The 19,583-nt window shown below is 37.6% G+C and overlaps 1 protein-coding gene across 3 annotated transcripts in view; it reads left to right on the forward strand.

The window, feature by feature from the left end:
- NCK2 (NCK adaptor protein 2) overlaps positions 1-19,583 on the forward strand; it is an 87,798-nt gene that overhangs the window by 15,816 nt on the left and 52,399 nt on the right. For 2 of the 3 annotated variants that reach the window (XM_080613690.1, XM_080613688.1), the window contains one exon: positions 16,701-16,772. The gene's annotated coding sequence lies outside the window, so the exon portion shown is untranslated. Of the gene's footprint in view, positions 1-16,242; positions 16,366-16,700; positions 16,773-19,583 lie in introns of those variants that run through there. The other variant, XM_080613689.1, reaches the window with a different exon arrangement.

Genomic DNA, 19,583 nt, shown 5'->3' on the forward strand with positions numbered 1-19,583 from the left:
AGTTTAACTTGCTGTGTGCCAGTTAATTGCTGTTTCTGACCTTGAGTGAAAGTGTGTGTTATGCGCTGCAGTTGCTATAAAAATGTGACGGCGAAGGGATGGTATTCAGTGATGTAAAGCAACAGTTTTACATGTGTTTATAATTACTTACAATCTTGATGTTCTTAGTCACACAGCCTTCTGGTGGAAAAATGTTTTCCTACCTCCTGGAAAATGCCAATTCATTAGGCCTATATTAATTAATAAGTCAGTTTGACAAGGATGGATCTTCTGGTGAGAGACAAGAAGCAGGAAACTGGCTGTTGCTGGCAGCAGGCAGGAGGGCCAGGATCTGCACTTGGGGTATGTGCATGTGTGTTCCTGCTGCAGGCCATGGGGCAGCAATTCCAGGTTAGAGGTCATGGTCGGAAGCATGAACAAACACAGGGTGTGGGGTTCCTGATGCTGAGTGTGTCCTTTTGTGGGGGGTAATGGGTAACTGAAAATTCAGGGAGAGTTCTAGAAGGGGAAAATTGTATCCTTCCTTTCTCTCTGAATGGCTTTTATTTTTATTATTGTGAAATCCATCTTCAAATGATCTTACTCTTTCTGAGATGAAGGATTTTTTTTTTTCTTAATACAGATCTCAGTTCATATCTGTGCTCCACTTAAAGACTTCTGGAGTATAAGTAAAAGCCCTCAACAATAATAAAACTTTGTTGCTTGCTCTTGAAATTCTATAGCATGCTATATAGCATTAAGCTTGTACTGAGTGTATTGTTTATTTGTGATCAAGAATTTGGCATTTCTGAAATGCAACTTCCGGGGTTTTTTTGGTGGGAATAAAAGAAAAGACACAGCTTTACCTCTTACACACAACAAAATTTTTAAGCGTAATGTTCTGTATCAGAATGGTAGTACGCTTCTCAAATTGCCATCTGTATAGAAACTGGACTCATTTTGAAATAGTTTAAGAGGAGTATTAGTACATTGTGAATTTGTTAGTTTGGCGTCGTTCTTCATCTCTTTGTTTGAAAGCTCTTCTCCCACATTTTCTAGAAATACTGTGTGTATTCACATCTTGACAGAAACTTTGGAAAGAAACTTTGAAAAATCCCAAAATGTAGTCAGACATCTGAAGAATCCCTGTATGCTGAACCTTTTCATCATGTGTCTTTGACTTGGATCAGAATTAACAACAGAAGTCTCCACCGTTCTTCCCCTTCTCAAAGACTGGCTTGAATTCATTAGTACTTATTTTATCTTTAAGGATTAGAGTTTAAGCTGTCAAGTACAAAATACTTACTGTAGATGGTCTGCGTTACCTTTATTGTTTATAATTTTCCTTGAATTTATCATCTCCAAAATGTCAGTGTACCAAAAAGGAGGTCTGTACCTAGGCTATTACCAGCCAACCCTTTTTTCTTTTTCTTTTTTTTTTTTTTGTCAAATTGTTCTGAATGCTTTAAAATATCTGTTCTAATTAATGGTTGCTTGTCACCAGCTTAATTAAGAAAACTAAACTCTGCACAGCTCTTCTGTGTGTATTTTTCCTCCCCCGTCTGTGTAGGGAATTGCTAATTGCATAAAGTCTTTCTGCATCTTGTTCAGTGTTGTTCCTCTTACATTATCGCTGCTCTTGTCCTGTTTCTTCCTCCACTTTTGCACTGCTTGACCTTCTCATGTGAGTTACCATGCCAGCCTCCCACTCTGTATTGTACGCAAGGTGCAGAGCCTTTACCAGCCACTTACTAGCAGACTACATCTGCTACCCAAGCTCTCATTTTGAAGACACCAGTGAGAAGCAGTTTGGCAGATCTCTCTGCAATAAAATTAAGCTATGATTACATGCCCATCCAAGCTTTAATCTGGGTATTGCAGGTAATGGCAGTAATGAAGATGTGATAGCAAGGTCTAGCAACCAGGGTATATCCTCGGTAGATTTGTACTCTCGTTTATGCGTTCGTACTGTCTGGAGGAGCCCTGTATACCCGAAGCAGAAGTCATGCTGCCCTCGGGCCATCAATTTACACATACTTTTAGTTCTGCAAAGTTTCTTTGAAACCATAAATGTGTGGGGGTTGGCTTTGTTTTGTGTTGTTTGGGGTTTTTTTTTAGTGAAGAATTGTTTCATAACGTTTGGTGATAATTAGCCTGAGTCAGTCTTTTGGGTTGTGGGGGAAATCCTGCCCTGCTGAGAATTACAGAAGTCCTGTGGTTGATTTGTGAGGATCCCAACAGTCTCATTCCATTTTTCAGTCAAGCTTTTGCATAGGTACACAAGATGCCTTCAGAGTTTGTGGATGTCTGTGTATTAGTCTGATGGCTCATTCTTTAATTTAACATCATAAATTTTACTGAGTAATATGTGCCAAGAATGTTTTTATACTGGTGTTTATGTCGGATCGTCTACTCTTCTGCTTGTCAGTGTAACTGTCCTTCCAGTAGCAGGTCCAGGCAGTACTCCTGCCTCTGCTTCAGGGGGAGCACTGATAGGAAAGAGAAGTTTTTTGCCTGTGGACATATTAAAAGGCTGGAAGAACAAACAATGCCTCCTTCCTTTGCAGTGATCCTTTCTTCAAGAATCTGGAGCTTTACTCAAGCAGGAGGCGTTTTCACTCTGTGACGGCTTTGAGCTTGGTTCTCAGGCCCGGTGTGTTCATTTGAAGCTCTCATCAGGTTGTATTCTGCAGAAAAGGAGTCATGTTTCTGTGGTGAAGCCATCCAGCTTTTTTAGGTGGCAAAGCTAAAACTCGCTTCTGGAACAAACAGCAAAATTTGTGGCATTTACAATTTATAAGAGCAGCACTTCAAGACTTCATTACTGGTTAGTAATAGGCATAGAAACCCATGGCAGGGAATTTTGGTGGGTTTGCACTCTGGAAGGTTGCTTTTTCTCCTGTCCTCTTTTCCTTTGCATTTCTCAAAGTGAGATAGTAATCTGTGTGTAATAAAAACAAGTAGGCCTGAATCGCTTGGTTCCATGTTTTCCATATTTTGAATTGCTGAATATTGAATATTTCCGTATTTTGAATATTGCTTCTTGAGATCATTAATGCCCGTCATGACAGAAAATGTATGGTAATTCTAATTGAACAAGCAAGTTTGCACGTGTGAAGTTACTGTAAGTTAGTAAAATGTAAGGTGAGAATAAATTTTTGGCAAAGGAATAAATTAGTAGCGTACCCTATAAAAGGGTACTAGATGGTGCATCGTGCTTTCTGTCTTTGATATTGCTTCACTGTGGTATGTTTATTTCTGTCTGTTGGACCATGACCAGAATTTTGAATCCTGTTCATGCAGGATGTCTGTTCCTGGACTGATTTGTATTTTTATATATATATATATAATTTTTTTTTTTCTACCATATGTTGAATGTGCTAAGAACTTGAAGCTGCTTGTGCTACTTTCTTAAGGTACCTAGTGCTTCTAAAAATACAGTAGCTAATAATTTAAGCACTTGATATGTTTGTAGTCTGTATTTAAGCTCTAGTTTTGAAAATTCTTGGCTTTTACTGGGAACTGTTACTTTATATTTAAGAAGAAGAAAGCACTTGTGGCATCTGTGATGTCGCTGATTTAAATGAAAGATTGCTATAACCCGTTTTTCAGACGCAAATTCTGTGCATGCTTTAGCAATTGACAGTGGGTTTCTGAGACTGTTACTCTGAGGTTTCATGGCAATAGGCTTTGTGTTCTGAAGCATGCAAGATGTTTGTGCTCTTTTGCAGCTCGAGAGGTATAACTTCCCCAGAGGATAAGTTCTTATTATAAGATCTGTATTTGCCATCATAGCGTACTGAAAGGAATGGTAAAATAAAGTGAAAGCAAATATAATTGAAATCCTGTAGGAAGGAAATTGTTCTGCCTTCTTGAAAGTAAATTAGTTTTCAAAATTATTTAAGCTTATAAGTACAATTTAGTGTTTTCAGTTCTTCATTACCTTTAAAAACAAAGAGATGGTACTTTTAGCTTCATTTTCAGGCAAAGACATTTGGGTCATGAAGGTCTTCAAATTTTTGCAAGTGAAGCTCATGTTCCTTAAGGTCAGTTATATTGCTCAAAGTTGCAGTCAGAATGAATTGAGGGTCTGTGGTCTTTGGCTTTTGCTGTTCCTTCATATGGCCTGCCCATAGTTTTAGGTATAAGGTGAAGATGAATGGGAAGAACTAAACTGGAGCGAAAGATAGCTAGTGCAGTGAGGAAGACATTTTAAAAAGCATGCAGAAAAACCCCTGTGGAAATACACTAGAAAAGTCCGTGTGATTGAGTGATATGCATGGAGAAATGTCTCTGCCTCCTGCTTCTTTTTCTAGCAAAAAGAAAAAAAAAATCAATAATGTTACTGTCTTTATAATCTCCTCTGCACGGAGGAAGCTCTGGCCCAGATCTTCCCATTCTAATTGCAGAATTAGAGCACAAACCTTGGAATGATTTAATTACCCTCCTCCCCACATCATCATCGTCTCTCCCTCAACTTGGAACTTACCTGTTTCTCATGGTTTACTGTTTGTGGTAGGCATGTAAAGAACAAGATTTAATAAAATTACAACTAAAATTGTTTCATGTAATGACTGAAATATTTCAAAGTCTGTTCTTAAAACTTTGAGGTTTTTTGCCTGGAGAACATGTTTGAAAGTGGACAGCATATGTTTTCCTGGCTTTTGTTTTTTAGCAACAGAACATGTGTTTAAATGTCAGCATGACATTTTGATTAGTAGTCTGCACGAGGAAGATGAGTTAGTCAGGTCAGCTATTAAGAAACAGCAATTCAACAAAGCTCTCGTGCATCCTTCAGAGAGCTTTGACTGTGGCGACTGCTTACTGCAAATGAGGGATTTTTTGTTTCTTTTGTGAATGAAAAATAACCAATGAAAAAAAAGGGCAGAGCTGGACATCTATAAACAGTAGTTGCTGTGTAGTGAGACAAGCTTGGGAAATGCTGTAATGAAGGTAGGTAGAATGGCATGTGATTGTAATACATCCATAAATCATCCCTAAATTACCTGCAATGAAGTGGTGAAGTATTCAGAGCTTCTGAAAGTTGTTCAGATTTACCTTGTGATTTAGCACTAAATAGTTTTTTACATTCAAATAGGATAAAAGCTTACTTAAAATGCCGTATCTTTTCCCTGCCCTTGTGGCGCAGTTTTGTTTTGCTCTTCCCTCCCTTCTTCCCAACCTGATGTCACCCCGTATCAAAGGGTTCCTTACCCAGGAATCTTAAAAAAAAGAAGCTGACACCTTTGGAGCAAATATTCAATTGGTTGGTATGGTTTGCATGTGTTGTAAGCATTGAGCACCAAGACAAGCTTGTGTGCCACAAGCAGAAGGCTCACGTGTTTGAGATGCATGATATAGTGATGGTCAACTGGCTTCTTCAAGGGAGGATGGGAAGAATTGGTGTTTCCAGGTTTCCCTGAAACGCCTGGCAGAGAAAGAGAACATTCTGAGCTACCTTCCTTGTAAATGAAATTTTATTAAGCTGTGATTGCCATCTATGTCATATTGTAAAGATGGTTGAAAAACGTGCTGATGCTCATTTCGTTCAGTTTATTGTCATACCGTATGGGATTTAAATGAGACCTAATAGAGTAGTAATTGGATTTCAGTGCGTGTGTGACACAAAGGAGGATTCATGATACTGTGCTCAATGTGTTCTAGAGAGCAAATAAAGAAATGAAACTCTTGTAATAATACAGAACTGGCAACAAATAGATTCCTTGTATATATTCTAAAAAAATTAAAATAAAATTGGCATTGAAGAATTTTGTTCTAGGCTTTGCCAAAATGTTTTTGACAGCCTCATTGACTGCATGGTTCAATTGGAAGCTATTTTAAATAGACTTCGTATATTTTAATTGCAAGAAAATACAGTATATTTTCAACAAGCTTAGTTAAAATTGTTGTGTCTGATATTCTAAGTTCTGCTGTAACAGCAGAAAATGTGGTGGGTTACTGATTTGAATTTGGTCCAAACTGGTAATATCCAAAATTGCTGGTTTGCGAAGGGATCTTTGTGCATGCCTTTCAAAATGATTTGGAGATTCACCTTGAATGAGTGAAGACGGTAGCTGTTGTTCATTGGCATGGCTTTAAATCAAAGCTGTCTCGAGTTCTGGAGTGCAACCCTGCATTTGTGTAGTACCTACTTCTTTGAATTTCTTTTTTGAATTAGCTGAACACTCTAGAACTTAACAGATTATTAAAAAAATAAATTATTAAATAATTTATTAAAAAGATTATTAAACAGATTTTTTTATTTTCAGACTTTTCTGAATATCCCTGATGTCTGTGCTTAAGAAACAAAAACCCCAAGTCAACAGCAACAAAAAACCCCTGGCCTCGAACTGTGAGAGTCTTGGTGTGAAAAGCTCAGTGAGGAATGCACGATCCTAAATATAGGCCCATTCATATGAATGCTTTGCTCTGTCCTTAATTTGGTATCGTGCTGATAGCAGAAGCACTCACAATATATGTACAGTAAGTTATATCCTTACCTTTGAAACTGTTCTCTCCAGTATACAGACAGATCAGGGTTAGAAACAGTCTAAATGAGACTGCTATTTTTGTTCACTTAGATTTATTTAAAGGTTTATCTATTCATAATAGACATAAACATTTGTAATTAGGACATAGTTACTAACAAATATATATTGCTTCAGTTATTTGGCACATGCAGTTTTTATTTGAGTTTTCTAGTTTTAATAGTTTCATTTATAAAACAGACAAACAGACAATTTCTCTGTGGTTTCAAAAGCAGTTATTTTAATATACCAGCAAAGAAAGAAGAGAATCCTTTTGTTTTGTTTTCTTTGTTGAATTAAAAGGCTATTTCGCTCCCACTTTGGTCCTTGTCTGTTTTAAACCCAGTAGTTCAATTCTGTGGCAAGGTTCAACAAACTGAATTTGCCACATAATTGAGCAGTAACACAGACACTTCCAAGGGAAAACAGAAATCAGTGGTTACAATGGTTTAAGGAAAGCAGCAAAACCAGCAAGAAATCATACTCTTGAATTAAAACTCCTGAATACCATTTGTCACTGCTGCTTAGTATTTAAGTGAGGCAGAATATTATTTCATTTGGGTTTTAGATAAATTTAGCTCGTGCTTCTGGGAGGTTGCATGTCCTACTACTGCTGTTAATATTTTGTTGGGAAAAAGGTTTTGGAAAAACCAAAGCAGTAGTGGAGGACGTAGAGTTAAGCAGAAATCTTTGTAAATACTGGAGTCAATACATCTTTTCTTGAAGAAGTGAACCTAGAAGCTATTATCTTGGGGGGCAAATTTGGACAAGGTAATTGGCTTTGACCTTTTGCCAGATGTCTAACAGTTCTTTTTCCCCCTCTCCCATGTGTCCAGATAAATGTCATGCCTTTAGGTTTTTGTTCCCTTGTTCTGGTTTCAAGTGTGGAGCTGCTTATGTAGCTAATCTGCGCTTAAAATTGTTTCCACTTCTAACCCCAGTAGGACTCTCTTTTGGGGTATTCAGGCAGAATTGACATAATTGGATTTCTGCCCAGATACTGTATTTAGATAGCTTTGGAGATGTCATTAATTTGACAGCTGCCATAGGAAATCTTTGTTTTGACTATTGTTACAGTGCCTGCAATGTTTCTATTGCATTTTCATTTGTAGTCTGCCACTGAATTGGCGTGATTAAAATGAGTAGAATAAGGCACCATCAAATGTGTACAAGACATGAAAGGGAGAAAATTGGTGCTGAAAACCTCAGAAGGTAGGGTGTTGCCAAATTCTATTTGGGTATTACGAGATTTTGGAATATATAGTTATCTTTCAAACAGCAATAATAGCAGTGCCTGCGGCTAGGGCTGCTGTAAGCTGAGGTGTAACCAAAGCTGTGTTAATGTTTCTTCTTGTCAATCTAAAGCAAAGTTTGTGGGGTAGTTCAAGCAAAAACTGCTTCAACAATTTCTGACTGTTAAGTTGGAAGGAAAAGCAGTGTTTTGGTGGACTGTGTTCTTGAGAAGTACTGATCCTAGCAACTTGGGTATTGGCTCCTTTTTGTGGATCTGAGGAACCTAGTGGTTTAGTTTTGACCTGCACATTGAAGGTACTGACTTCGGAGACTGTCATTCTGCCATGTCCAAAGAGGGTGGGCACAGTACCACACACCACTGAGTAGCGTGTATCACCTGCCAATTCATGTAGGAATCAAAGCCACCTCTATGTTCCACTTATCTTTTGCTGTTAGTTGTGAACGCCTTGTGATGGTAGTTTTGTACTTGAACTGCATGAAGTTTGTTGTTTTCTTCAGTTGGGTCATCAGAGGAGACTCAGGAAAACTTTATATCTGGAATGCCAGTTTTTCCCAGCCTTTGATATACAAATATACTGGGACAAAACCACCTTGCTTCTCCCAGGGAAGATAATTTTCATCAGGGCATTACTGAATTCTAAGACCAGGTCCTATTTGAGCTTATTCCAGTTTCAGTGAGGGATTTTGTGTTGTGGTCTTTGTTTTGGCTTTTTTTTTTTTTTCCCCTCAATTTTACTAATGTATTCCAGCTTAATGTCTGTTCGTGTGAATTCTTCAGCCCTGTGCTTTTCAACATTGTCAACAAAATACCCAGCTTGAATAGACAATAAATCTTTCTACTCTTTCTAGTGGTGCTTGAGATAGATTTCTTCAACTTGCTCCCTCAGCTGAAGTCATTATTGATTTCTTCACCCAAGTGCCAAGATGCCTGGACTTCTTTCTGCCATCCCTTCAAAGTGAAATGGCTTCCATTCATGCTCACAGAGCTTCAGGTGCAGTTTGTAGGGCAGAGCTTGCATAATTTTCCAGAGTAAGATACTCGGACAGTAATGTCTACAGCATCCTTATGTACCTGGTGGCTCGGAGGAAAGGATGAAAAACCCAAACACCTTCAGCAAACAGGTTCAGATGCAGGAAGTGACTGCTGCAGCTGATGGTGATGACAGATTTTACAGCAGGTCAGGAGTGCCCAGACTAGGCCTTGCTCTATCTGTGTAATATTCTAAGTCATTGCTTTGTAGTTTGAGAGTTATCAAGAAGCTTCCTTGAAGACATCAGTCAGGTCCTGCTCTGTGTATTTCCACCAATTCCTTACATTTGCCTGGTGTTTTCAAAGACAGTCACTGATCTTGACCTGTCCTGCTTAACATCGCCTTATTCATATAATTTAGCACCAAGACAATAGTGGCACTGTTATTTCAAATTCAGACAGTGCTGTGTTGAATGTACACATACGAAAGATTTTCTTTGGACTAAGAAAGAATGAATAATTTACCAGAACAGGAGCTTCAATAAGGATTGCAGTCAGCCTTTAACTTTGAATTACCAGTGGGCAAGGTCTGCCTTACTTGACTCTATGGTATTAGTAATCTGTAGTCTCCCTGTAGCCCCTGTTACAGTTAATTTGCTGTTACATCTCACCCCAAAGCAAATCTTCACTAACTGTGGAGATGTAAGATTTATTTGCTTATCTTAAACATGAGTCTCCCTAGCTACAAGTGATAACCAGGCGTCTCTGCCTAGTGTTCCTCTGATAGTGAGTTAGCATTGCATCCTTCTGTGGTAGCCAATTCATCGGAATCTGTGTTTTCACTTCTCCATAAAGCATTGGTGAATGCCTTTTTCCAGTAGGGGTGTGTATTTTCAGTAATTTACATGTGCAGATTACTCGATTGCTGTAAAGAGTGTATTAATATGTTGCTTGTAGTCATCTTTCATAGCCATGAAATCCACAGGTACTGAATTTAAAGCTCTGACTCTACTAGAGAGGTTTGAAAGAACTGGTTACGTATGTGTTACATAAAACATTTTAATGGCAATACACAGTAGGAAAAATAGATTTGTGAAGGAGATGCTTGAGCTGATGAGTTGGTGGCCACTCAGGTGCTCAAAGATTCTGATCTTATTTTTGCTTAATGGAAATACTGTCACTGTGGGGTTTTTTTTGTTTTGTTTTTTTTTTTTTTTTTTTTTTTACAAACCAAAAATTTAAAGTATCGATCAGGAAAAGTCTGAAGTTCCAGAGGAACAAATTATTAAACTACATGTACAAAATAATAATTTATAAGTGCCAAAAATGTTACCTAACTATAAATGCTAAGATGTTTCTAAAAATGAAATCTTTAATTTGAATAATAAGGTATCCTGTTAAGGATACCAAAATAATTACCTTACGTTCAAGCCATGGACTGAGAAGCTTGCTTAGTTAAGCACTACCTAAGGTTGAAGTCTTATCCTTTTCTTTCCTTAGAGATACTGGGAGACAAAGTTTAAGAACAGCCTTGGTACTTATAGTTCAGGTTCTGCTGATCTATCTGCAATTATAATTGGTAATTTATGTCTTTCAGAATATATTTGTAAGGGTTCTTGAGGGGCTCAGAGCTGTCCTAAGCATAAATCAAGACTTTTGTTGCTTCTTCTGTGTGGGCTTTAGTGATATTTATGCATACGCTTACATAGCCAGCTGTAGACCCTTAAAATAAGGAAAATGAGAAAGCTTGTGTATTCCTATTCCTATTGTACATAGAAAAGAAAAAACAGGGGAATTGAGGTAAAATGGAGTTTCAATACTTCACTTTTCACAGATGGCTCCTGAATAGGAGCGCTTAAAAAACCTGGGGCTATTTTGCTGGCATGGTACTTTTGTTGTGAGCTTCCTTCAGCTTGCAGAGTGACTAGACAGGGTTTGCATTTATTTTGATGCTCAATTATCCATCTGAAAGACAGGTGCATGGGGGTTCTTGTTGGTTTTGGGGTTTTGTTGTTTGTTTTTCTGTGACTGCAATATTCCATGTCCTCCCAATGAGTTTGTAGCCTTGCTGGGGGAAAGGCTTCCTGGCCTCCCATTCACGATTTCTCCTGTCTGCTTTGTGGGTTTGGTTTTTTTTCACTTTTTCGCATGCAGGGACAGCCCTGGAAGTTTGCAGCTCAGCATAACCAAATTTGAATTAGGTCAATATCAATAAGTATCAAGTTGGGAAATCCTGCTTAAGCCAGGAATTTAGAAACTTGCATATTACAGTGAATTTGGGTAGTAATTTGGTATCAGTATGAGGTTTTTTAATAGCTCAGACTCTTTGGGAAAACTTGTAGCTGAAAGAATGTGAGAAGTATGTGATTACTTTTAATAAAACAATGTGATTCTGTATTATATATATTGTAGAATTCTTAGCAGATGCAGTCATTAACAGATGTCACCCTCCTTGTTTCTTTCCAATGTAAAAAGATGCGAGTCATGCATGTAGTTGGATTGCAACTATAGAGGAAGGTGGCAATGGAAGTTGTTCCTTGAAATACAGTAGTTATTTTAAATGTTGATATTATTTAGACAATCAACTGCTTGTGTTTCCTGAGAAGATTGGGAGTTAGTGATTGTGCAAGTAGATGTCAAAAATGTCCTTGTTTTTTGAAACATATCTTGTATACATAAGTCTGAAGAGGATATTCATTTGACTACAGGAGTTAAGTGAGAATATAGGTCAGCGTAGCCTCTTTGATTGCATGGGGTTGAAGTGTGAGCCATTGCACTGTCTCTAGCTGTGTATGTCTCCCTACTCCCTGCCAAGTATATGTCTATTTAAAACAAAACCAAAAAAGTGGTCTGAGTGACCAATGATACATGTTTAATAACTTACCCGAAACAGACAGCATGGCTGAGAGGTGTACTACAGCTCTTACATGCCAGATAAGAGCACAGATAAGATACACAACCTCCTGCCTTGCACTGTTCAGAAGAGACATGGACTTCTTAGGGTAACCCTTACAGCCTCTAGTGATAGCTCCAAACCTCGGCTGCTTAAAAAAAAAACACAGAAGTTTCTTTGCTTCAAGAGCTATTCTCATTTTCACAGCTGGCATATGGACTTAAATGTTTTGTGGTGTTTTAAGTATGTGACAGTCTTCTCTGCATGCAAGGGAGTAAACCTGTTCTTGTGCCCATTTCACTTGCCTTCTTGATGTTAAGGAACTGCAATCTTTAGAGAAGAAAATCTTAGTTGTGTAGAGTGTACAGCGTGAAAGGATTTTAATTTTTTTTGTTTCCAGAATGCTATACACATGGTAATGCAACGTTGCAATTTGCTGCCTTTTGAAACCTTGTACATTATTTGAATCCAGTCTTGCTTTCTGTTTTCTCCCCGTGTTTCATACTTAATTTTAAAATGTAATATCCAGTGATCGCCTTAACTTATCCGAGTTAAAGAATGGTTGCATATTTTAGCATTACCATTTTCTTAGCTTTAGAAGAAGGTAATATTAAGTGAGTTTTGTGAGGATATATATATGACTAGGAGGTTAAAATACTCAGCTCATACTAGAGTCTTGAATCAACTTAGTGAGTTTCTTTTCCCATTAAGCAAATTCAGGCATCGAGCTTTTGAGTGCTGCTCTGTGGAGCTGGATTGTGCTTGCCCAATTGTCTGCATAGTTAAAATATTTTGAGTGTAGCCTATTTTGATATAACTTCATTTGAAATATCTGCCTGATGGAGAAGTCTTAATGGAATACTTTAATAGCGCAAAGTGGTTACCTGCAATTGCTCCAGTGCATTTCAGTCAATTACAAAGGAAGGCAATATTTAATGTTGGAGTAGAGCGAGATGGTGTAATGAACTGGCAGATTGCCAGCCTGATCTTCTCCACAGGAGAATTTGTATTAATGTGATGCTTTTCATTTGTTCTCCAGAAGGTCACCAATAATATGTCAGTTGTTGAATTTTATCAAAGTTATTGGAGTCACTTGAATGCCTTAACCATCAGAGGTAAAATACCCACTCTGTGCAGTACAGGTTTATGGTCGGGTCATTCTTGTGTATTAGCATATTAAGTATCAGAGATTATTTTAGCTATTTCATGTCGGAATTTAAATAGGAGGTAGTCCAGTACTAGAGAGAGAGCCTGAGAGAGCTGTCATTGAAATAGTCATTGTAAGGCTGAATCTGGATTTTAACCATGGAGATAAAGAAAGTGGGGCACATCAGAGCTATTACTGAAAGGAAGGGTGATTAATAACTTTGGATGTTATTTGTAATGTAATCAGTACAAGAGCACTAATTTTATCTTAAGGTTGTAATCTATAAAGATTACACAATTAAATATAAGGTGCTTATTAGATGTTACTGATACTCATCTTCCGATGCTTTTTTCAAGCATCAAGTTCAAACTTTTATTTCTGACTATTTAAGAGTACTTTTTGCTGTGGAACTTATATAGTCCTTGTGTTCTGAAGACCTTGGTATAGAAACCAAAGGAGAGCGGCTGAGGTTGCTGTTCAAATGTAGATAGTTTTGTCTTTCTACCTTGTGTGTTTGTAATCACATGTTCATCCAGTTCCTATATTCTGCCATTCCTGTTCCTTGTGGTCGTCTTCTGTTCCTCTGCTCTGGGTCTCACAGGAATCATAGGATATGGAAGCAGTCACATATGGTAAGGAACTGTGGCATTTTATATGCAGCAGGGCTGACACTACTGCAATAGTGTTGGTGTTAGGTTGGGATATGACAGCTAGATGTCACACCAGCTAGTATAGAAGTAATGGGAACTCATGATACCACAAGACATGACTGCCCAGCTCTGTGCCTGTTTGCTTTGCTGCATTTCAGAGAAGTTGTTGACTTAATTTGAAGGTTGATGGAGATTCTTTCATATTCTAAGTTTAACTATTCATTCCCCAGTCTGGCTTTACTATCAAATACAGGTTTTAGAGTCCTGGCTGGTAGGACGTGGCAGCAGAACCAGAAAACCCCATCTACGGTACAAGCCTCCTATGTGGAGGCAGATAGTCTCATACCCTAACCACTGTTTCCATTCAAGAAGAAAGATCTCAAACTTCTGTAACTGAAAGGTTGTTTCAAAGAACATATTTAAAGTATAAGTGAATTATTTGCTGTCCAGGTTTCCATCGCGAGTTTGAGTCACTCTGCAACTCACTGCATTGCAGGCAAAGCTTTGGGCTGTGGGGGTGTGGATGGAAATTGGTTATGCTTCTGGGGAAGTGAGACTATGTGTGACTCTTAGCAGAAAACTTCCTCTGGCTTTTCCATAGCAAAGTGAAGATTTTTAGCAAGAGAAAAATGGAAGGTCGCAATACAATGGAATTGAGCCCAGAGAGGACAGAGGCCACTCTGAATCTTGCGCTCATGTATGTGTTAAATTATCAGTGTTTTATTTGAAGTATTGGTAGGAATGAGGTTTTCTTGTGCATCTTCTTCCTTTGGCTCTTTGCCCTATCACCATTAACATCCTGAGCTACTTTTAATGTACGTTAATTGAGCTGTGAAAATAAAACCATTCTTGTAGAGAAGGAAGTTAGCATTGTTATACTGAGATAAACACATGACTCATTCTTTTCTTATGTGTTTAGATGGAATTTGGACTCTTATTTTCCTCAACTGTACTACTTCCCCAGTTGACTTAATAAATACAAAGGTAGCTTTTTCAGGCATTTGTGATTAACAGTCCTGTTTTTCTTCTCACTTTCAAATGCAGGTTCTAAATGTAAATGTGCATTTGTGAAGGTGGAAGCAATAATTGAGAGAGGTGTTGGCTTTCCCTTTAAGCAACAACAATAAAAAAATCCTAAACAAAATTGAAGCTTGGTGCAGTATTCAGTGGTGGATCGTAATGGGTAATAGATGACTTGTGAGGTAGGAGGGGGAAGAAACTACCTCAGATGATCTTGTAACAAAAAATGAAGTTACTTTTATTTTCTCACTTTTTCCCCTCAGTATTAAAAATGTTCTTGCATTATTGACAGGAGAAAAGCATGTACTACAAAATGCTCAACTGGTAGGAAAATAGATCTGTCATGCCTCAGGCTTTTAATGTTGCTTCATTTATTGAAGGATCTTTCCCGTATACTTGATATTTGTTCTATAGTTTCAAATAAAAATTTTCAGCAAGAGCACGGTTAAGGTGTGTAACTGGGTAGGAAAACTGATGTAGCGAAGTGTGGTTGCCTTACAGTCTGTATCTGCAGAAAGCTGAAAAGCTGGGTTGGGTGGTGGGGCAGAAAGTGCTCCAGCTGTGGAACCCTGTCAGAGGAGAAGGGGGTAGGTGACCCTTCAGCCCTGTGTACTCTCTGCTGTCACAGCTGAGCTGGATCAGGAGGCTTTTCTGTTTGAAGAAGAGCCTTGTAATTTGCTATCTTCCATTTCTGGTTGGTTTGGGGTATTGTTTTTGTGTTTTTCAGGAGGGCTGACAATGCTGTAGCTTCCCTTGCAGCTGGGGAGCTGAGGATTAGACACTCTTGTGCTTTACCCCTTAACGATATATTTATGCTTATATGTTTGTCAAACTATAGTTTTAGTAGTTCTGTTACTCCACTTATTAATGGGTGGAAGTCTAAAGCTCACCTTTGAACGTCTGTGTGAGGCATTTATAATACTTCAATATTTGTCAGTACTTCCCCCCCTGCTCGTTCATTATGGTTTGCGTTGGGAGGGACCTTAAGATCACCTAGTTCCAGCCCTCTGCCATGGGCAGGGACACCTTCCACTAAACCAGGTTACTCAAAGCCCCATCCAACCTGGCCTTGAACACTGCCAGGGAATGGGGCAGCCACAGATTCCTTGGGCAACCTGTTCAGTGCCTCACCATGCTCACAGTAAAGAATTTCTTCCTAATACCTAATTTGAACTTCCCCTGTTTAAGTTTGAACTCGTCACCCCTTGTCCTATCACTACAGTCCCTGATGAAGTCCTTCTCCAGAATCTTTGTAGACTCTCTTCAGATGCTGCATGAGATCACTAGGTGAATTTCTCTTTTTAATTGAATTTCTTCATAGGATGCTTTTGTAGAGCGGCAGCTGGTTGGAATCTGTTCAGAGAAGACTTTGAACAGAAACATTTCTGCATGAGTGGCCTCAGGTTGAGTAGGCATTGTAATATATTGTCCTTACAAGCTAGGGGCTGCAGCACAGAAAGATGTTCAGATTTTTTTTCTTTCTTTTTGAATTAGATCTTAATGGATTTACTACCCGAATTTGTCAGACATCCTGTTGAGTTAGAAGTGTCATGAAAAAACAGAAACAAATGTATAAATACGTTGAAGTTTTTCTGAAAGATTACTTTTGTGGGTAAAAATATTTAACAGAATTTCCCTTAACAGAGTTCTCTGGCCCTATGACAAGCTTCACCACTTCTGTCAGAGCTCACTCATGTTGGGTCAGTATCTCTTGTGCCAGACAACCCCAAAGCACACACAGTAGTAATCCAGCTGGACTGCACATCTGAATGTGTGTGAGTGCCTCATGAGTGGAAAGAGTCATGTCCCACAAAACTGCTGGCTATGCTTTTGCTGATGTACCTGTTTTCTATGTATAACGGTGTTTCCATTTTCTTAGGAAGTATGGACAAGTTAAACTGACTAATGTAGTACTAAAGGAAATGGTAAATAATGGTGTTTTTTAAAAATATAATATTTCTAAAACTGGGCTGAATTCTTAGTTCCATTTCTTGATTGATTTTTCTCTGTATTGTGATGCCTGGGTTTGTAGTTGCTTTTTTTTCCTAGATGGTTTGGATTGACTATGGTGAAATTGACCTTGTATTCATTGAAAAAAGTTAAATTGAAGATGGATTCTATTTATGCTAAACAGGTGGATCAAGTTAGAGCCATTCTGCCTGCTTTTAGGAGATTCTGCTAGTATGAAAACTAAGTTACCTAGCTAAAGGTCTTCCAAGTTTAGTGCCAAATCTAAAATACGTGTTGTTTGTTGTTTCAGATAGTGGTGTACGTAGCTTTGTTGGAGAGTCCTGCCTTTCACTGCCTGGATCCTTTTAACAGTGTGCCAAAGGTGAGTGGTTCAAGTTTAGTGTTATTTTTGTAACTAAAGATAACAAGTGAACTGGGTGTATTGCTTGGGTTTTGCTTTTATGTAGCATAGTATTTGTGATTGATTTATTTATTTTTTCAACTGCTGGATGGATGATTAAATAGCAAGTCTTTTTCCTTCAATGATCTGAGACAAATCAGTATTAGCTGTTACTTTCAAAAAGAAGACATGAAAAAAAGATAGGCTCAGACTATTAATTAGGCACTGGATATTGCTACCGTTTCTTTTTGGCTCCTGTTTCCTGTTACCTACTGCTTTGACTTGGGATGTTTTCCCCTGAAGGCATTGTAGGAAGGACGCGATGGTGTGGGAGGTATGGAGGAGTAGCAGCCATTCATAGCCTATGGTGGAGCAGGCTTAATATAATTCTTTGATTGAATTCTAAGAACTAAGTAATAGCTTATAAAGTATTGAGAAGAAAGAAGGCTTGTGGGTTTTCTGTGGGCGTGGAACAGAATTGCATTCAGTACATCAAGAGTATCTTCCTGGACCGTCTCTGAAGACCTGAAGTAACCTAATGAAGTTGATGTTTTCTGTAGGCTTCATTTTGTGGTACAGTCTGGCTACCTTTCTGTTAATTCATATACCCTGTTATCTGTTTCTAGTAACTGTAGTTGATCTCTGTGGCTTAGAAGAGATTTATTAATAGAAACTTTTAATAAAATGAAAGTCATTACAAATGTACCAAAAAATAAACACAAAAAGACTGAACACAGAATGAACTTTCAGCGCTCTGAGGCTGCAGCATGGAGCAGGAAACTGGGAATCTTAGTTTCATTCATTACTTTACCAGGTGGATTTATTATTTCTTACTCATTCTCTGTTTATAAAATGAAAGTAATGTTACCTTCTTCAGAAGGAAGTTATGCAGGCTAATTATTGACATTTTTGAGCCTTCATATGGGAAGCAGTGTATGAAGTCCTCATGTGCCTTGATATTTGTTGTGAGTTCTGTTAAATACTTGTTCAATGAAGTGTTATCAGATGTTAAAATTAGACTTAATTTGTTTAATAAAGTGCAGGTGAGCCAGTTAGAATTAAAAATGCGATCCAGTCTTAAATAAAGCATCTACATGTGTTGTTGCAAATGATTCTGTTTCCTTCAAACTGGAAAGGAAATTCTGAAGTACTAGGATAAAAACTGAGATGCTACAGCTGGCTTTTGCACTGCGTTTTCAAATTATCTGCTATATGTCTTTAAATGAAATGAATATATTTATAACCCTGGCCTTTCCAACAGATCAGCGTCTAGCTTTGAACATCTTGTATTTGTGCTTAATGACTAATAGTGAGAAATCTTTTTGTAATAATTTTCTGGAATAGAAACTCCAGTAAGTGTTCTTTATATTTTTTCTGTGTTGTGTAGGTAGCAAAATTAAAATATTCTTGCAAAGGCTGTTAATGTAAAAGCAAAATAAACACATAATCCTAAAGCAAATGATTCATCAAACTGTAGACTTAATTATAGTAAAATTATTCTAATATTTCTACAAAAATGTCTACTCAAAATTAAGCTTGTATCTTACTATGGCCCACATTTTGTGTCTATTTCAAATGTGTACTGTAAAATTCTTTAGAGTTTTATCTTTGGAATCTCGTGTCCTTTTTTATAATAGTTTTCAGTTAAATGTTCAGTGAAAATAATAAAAAAAAATCCACTGCTTTGTTTGGAATCTGGATTCTGAGTTTAGAGTCATCTTTAGTTGTTGAACTTATTTCTGTGATATTTGTTTTATGGAGTAATTTTTTCTTCTACCCTTTAAAACAAGGACGAGGGAGGGAAAGCGAACTTGCCCAAACGGTGTTGACAGCAGGTGAAGGTTTTATATACTTTCCCAAAAGGCAGTAAATTGATAATAGCTCACTGGAAGGAATAAGCAGAGGAAGAACTGTTTGGACATCTCAGCTGGCAGGAGGTGTAGGGGTATCTCTTCCACTCCCTGTTCTTTAAAACATGGGTACCCAGTATACTTGCTGTGTCTAATAAGGCAGCACTTAAATTCAGTAACAAAATTAAATCTAACTTTCGTATTAATATTTATGTTTATTTCCATTCTTTGTGTGCATATTCTGATGGACTATATTTAGCTTGGTAAAGATGTAATTCTTCAAAACATGGATCATTCTAATGCTTTTCCCACAAGGAAGCAACTGCCTAGGTGTAGGTTCAGTAAAGCATGAAGGAGAATATAAACCTTTTGGCCTTTGAAAGGGAAATGAGATTAGCAACAGAGTAAATATTCACAAATTGAACTAAAAATGTTCTTAAGCTTCACTGAACTGTGGACAATAATGTTCCTCTACATGATTTTTTGAGTATGTGGGTGTCAGGGTCTTCCAGTTCATCCTTAATCTGGCTGAGCAAGCTGGCTTTTTTTCAGTTGTTTTTGTTTCTTTCTCTGAAAGAGAACTACATGGAAAACGTACTTAAAAATGTAAAAAAATCTGTCATTTCTGCAATTAAATTAGTATGAAGTTATAGATGGAGTTTAATATGTTTATTGTGATCATTCAGTTGTTGCAAATCTGAAATTATCCGAAAAGTATTTAACCTATTTTAGAAATCATATTGTATGTAGCGGGATTCTGTACTTTTAAACTTGTTCCTCATTTGCTTACAGTTTTGAATCAAAAAATAAGTTACATCTTGTATTTTCACAATAGAATATTTTGAAAAGTGATTGCAATATTAATATGTGCCTTGAGTGGTTAAGATAAAAATCTTCAGGGAAATGTTCTTTAATAGGATAATTTTTTGAGACTTCATGCACC

The sequence above is a fragment of the Psittacula echo genome (genome assembly GCF_963264785.1).
Source record: "Psittacula echo genome assembly, chromosome: 3".
Taxonomy (NCBI): Eukaryota; Metazoa; Chordata; class Aves; order Psittaciformes; family Psittacidae; genus Psittacula; species Psittacula echo.